Raw genomic sequence first — 4,437 nt, 5'->3', positions numbered from 1 at the left:
TCACCGCCGCCCAAGTTGACCTTTAACCCGTTAAGGAATGTCATCTTTCTTTCTATGACGTTGAGTGTGATTGGTTGATGTTTGGTGTACCTCAGCGCGTGGGATGACGACAAAAACTAAAATGCCGAAGGAGTATATATGACATAATATACTTTACTTACATCCCTTCTAGTTTATTTATATTTAAATATTTAAATATCTAAGCCTATATATTATTATTCAGTTAAGCGTATATATGTACTTGCTATTGAAATGGAGACGGGCAGTGGCTGCTTTAAATGCACAATATATTTTAATTATTTCAGTTATCTAACACAGGGTGTGTTGGGTGAGATCTTGGGGGAGAGGCGGGGGCACTTCACATTACATTGCAAATGAATAACTGAATAATAAACACCACATTTGTTTGACAAAAATATGTATTAGTTTACCAAGAAGACATGTGATTTTATTTTCCTCTGATATTATTGACTGTATGAATAACATTTAATAGTTTTATGATATACATTGATGATGATCAGAGAATAGCCTTTATTTATAACACCACTGCTAAGATGGTATGAAGTGGTATGAGGCCTTTATTTATAACACCACTGCTAAGATGGTATGAGGCCTTTATTTATAACACCACTACTAAGATGGTATGAAGTATTATGAGGCCTTTATTTAAAACACCACTGCTAAGATGGTATGAAGTGTTATGAGGCCTTTATTTATAACACCACTGTTAAGTTTTTCTGTTGATATACTGCTGTAGACGGTAAATGGATGCTGTATTTACACTGAATTACAGGTGATCAGATATGGTATGAAGGGTTGTGACGTCTTTATTTAACACTTCCGTATAGAAGTATTCATTATTGTATTCACAGTATGAAACAAATGACCAAATGGTTAGCGCGTGAGCGTTGCATAATAAGGCCTGTCATTAAGTCAACTGGCGTGTTTTGGATTGCCCGGTTGTACGTGACAAGGCATAGGGGGGTCGCCTGTCTAACCAGTTGGGTTTTCTCCGGGTCCTCCCGTTTCCTCCCATTGCAAAAAGATCTCTACGCGCAAGCGAATTATTGAAATAAAATTAACCATATGTTAGTCCCGATATGACCTGGTTTATGTCGAGTGGACGTTAAACCCCATGAAACAAAGGGGGTTGAAGATCCTCCTTTTCTGCACTAACAGGGCTAATAACTCGTCCCAATCGACCAGGATGCAGACCACCATTTATTTCCCCATTAAGCCTCTTTGCCCGGCTTCAACATTTCCCAAAAGTTTCGTTGGGCTGAACGCTTTTCACTACAGGCAGAGCAACAAATGGGCTGAACGCTTTTCACTACAGACAGAGCAACAAATGGGCTGAGCGCTTTTCACTATAGGCAGAGCAACAAATGGACTGAACGCTTTTCACTACAGACAGAACATCAAATGGGCTGAGCGCTTTTCACTACAGACAGAGCAACACATGGGCTGAGCGCTTTTCACTACAGGTAGAGCAGCAAATGAGCTGAACGCTTTTCACTGCAGACAGAGCAACAAATGGGCTGAGCGCTTTTCACCACAGGCAGAGCAGCAAATGGGCTGAACGCTTTTCACTACAGGCAGAGCAGCAAATGGTCGCGTCTTTGCTACAGATTTTTTTATGAGGCTGACCAGTGAATCTTTTACTATACTAAAACATGCTACTATCCGCCAGCCAGCTCCTTAACTCTGTTATCCTTCCGCCTCTTAATTATGAATATTTACTAAAACCTGGCAGAGAATGTTTTTTCAAACCCTCTTCTTCAATTCTAAACCAAAAACTCAACAAAAATAGCCATGCAAAAGGGAAGAAAGGAGAGCGGGAGAGAGAGAGAGAGAGAGAGAGAGAGAGAGAGAGAGAGTTGTTATAAATAAACGAGATGGTGAAATTTAATGGTGGTCGGTTTTCTAGTCAGTTCAGGGGCAAGTAACTCGTCCCAATCGACCACCACTCAGTTCCTTCAGCTGGAAGGTTATGTTTTGTAGCGCAATGGCAAGGATAATGGGGTGTCCCGTGTTCGAATCCCGGCGTGGGCCGAGTACAACCATGGGATTTTTCTTCTCGATTCTGTCGCCACCCAACTATAAACCAAGAAGAGACCCATGTTCAAAAAAATATCAGTCGACGCGTTGAGGTTTACTAGTATTACGTAATGAAAGCTATAGCCCGAATTATTGTAAATTCCATCACGCGCTGTGTCTTTTAAAATCCAAACAATCGAAACGTTCTTCATTTTATATGATACTACTAGTAGTATAATGAGGATTAACGCCCATTTCACAGGCGTGGAAAATGGGACGAAGCAGGGTAGGCAAAAATAGATTCTAAAAAATCTACTTCTGGGGTACCGGTTTAGTTGTGACATATGACACAGAATTACCAAATAAAAACTGACATACAAAAATTACCACGGGGCTTCAGTACTCTCTTTAAGGACAAACGTAAAGCAGATAACTTTGCAATATACTGGATAACCTGCATTAAAGGAGTGACGTAGGAGTTATATGAAATGGATTTTAATGTGCTACTTTTTCTGTATCAATCGGAAGATCTGGTTCGATGTAACCTATGCCACAGTCTTACCAAAGAAAAACTGTATCAACCAGAATAACGAAGAAAGACGGACGTCTTACAAAGACCGGGGAACAGGGCTGAAGACGCTTTCCCTTGTCGCTGTTTCGTCAACAGTTTAATATGCGCTAACAAGAATAATTTACTTTCAGTACGCCAGCAATCCGGGTATTATTATAAATAAGTTAAATTTATTTTCTAGGTGAGGGTGATAATATTTCATTTTGTAATACAAAAATCTACTGATCGCAAATTGGAAATATGACAAGTGTATGCATTAGCGTAATATGAAATTAATCCATATGGAGTGACCTCCCTTGAATATGTACTTATTATTTTTAGAACCAGATTCAAGTACCCTACATCTAGCCTCGGCTGTATGACGAAGTCCGCCATTGGAACTACTTTCAAGTTCCCACATTACCAACGACGTTGCCTATGACGACGCCTTTGAAGAATGTTTTACCATACAAATATTTCAAAGTCTGAAGCTGTTTTTCTTTCAGGTTTATCCGATTTTCTTCAAACAAAGACACCTTTGTACTAAAAATTCTACACACGTTTCGAACGATACCATTTTGATAACTTCTTTTTAAAAGTGGCAAGTTTTCCTAATAAGTAAACCGGGGCCGTATCATAATTGGATAGGTGTAGGCACATATCACTTACCGTCATACAGCCGAGGCTAGATGTAGAGTAACGGAATCTGCCGAGGTTTGCCGAGTGTTTTAGAACCAGCACGTTGGCACCATACCAGCTCTTCACCCTCATCACCGTCGTTTAACGCCAGCTTCCGCTTCCACAGGTCCCACTATCTTGGTCTTTAATTTCTGTCTAAATTCCAAAGATCTTGGATTTTGGCACGTAACTTCAAAGACCATTTACCCTAATTGTACGAAACATTGCGTTTTTTGGCTTGTAAGCCCTCTAGATGTCACAATTTGTATTTCGATTTTAAATATCGTTTAAATATATGTACATTGCACAAAAATGTGAACATCTGACGGAAACTTCTCGCTAGAATGACCCTTTTACGCAAAGCAAGTAATACAAATACCAAGGTTGGGCGGATCCTGGATTTTCAGAAAGGGGAGGGGGGCGTGCTGCCCTCACTTGGGAGTGCGAAGCCCGGCCCTCGGTGGGTGAACTGACGGGCAATCAACCAAGTCATCAACTGACTCGTTTCGGAGTAAATTACGATTTCCAACCTAAACCGACAGTCAATTCCTTTCCCGCGAGAATATATGGGGTAAAATTATTTCGCCACTGCAAAAAAAGGGGGCGTGCGCCGTGAATGCGATAAACGTTACAGAGGAGCTGGATGGCCAAATGGTTAGCACGTGTGCGCTGTATCATAAGGCCTGTTATTGAGTCAACTGGCGTGGTTTCGAATCCCCGGTTGTACGTGACAAGGAGTAGGGTTGCCTGTCCAACCTCGTGGGTTTTCTCCGGGTCCTCCAGATTCCTCCAACTACTAAAGACCCCTACGCGCAAGCGAAGTATTGAAATAAAATTAAACCATGTTAGTCCCGATAAGACCTAGTCTGTGTCGAGTGGATGTTTAACCCCATCTCTCTCTCTCTCTCTCTCTCTCTCTCTCTAAAAGCTACAGGTTTTAAAAGATTTCTTTCAAATTCGATGTGAAGCATTGGGACAACGAGAGGTTAGTACCTACCCATTTCCCCCTTTTTCCATCCATCTCTTGCAAAATGCAATTTGGATCTCTCCAGCTTGAGGCACATATTGCGTTTCCGCCTATCTGTATTCGAATTCTATCTGATAATGATCTTTAACGTGTACGTCAATCAACGTGTGCACTCGTGGGTCTCTTTTTTTCCGTCCCATCTTTA

Source organism: Patella vulgata, chromosome 9, assembly GCF_932274485.2.
Source record: "Patella vulgata chromosome 9, xgPatVulg1.2, whole genome shotgun sequence".
In the NCBI taxonomy this organism is placed as follows: Eukaryota; Metazoa; Mollusca; class Gastropoda; family Patellidae; genus Patella; species Patella vulgata.
The sequence above is the reverse complement of the archived record's forward strand: the minus strand, read 5'-3'. Positions refer to the sequence as shown.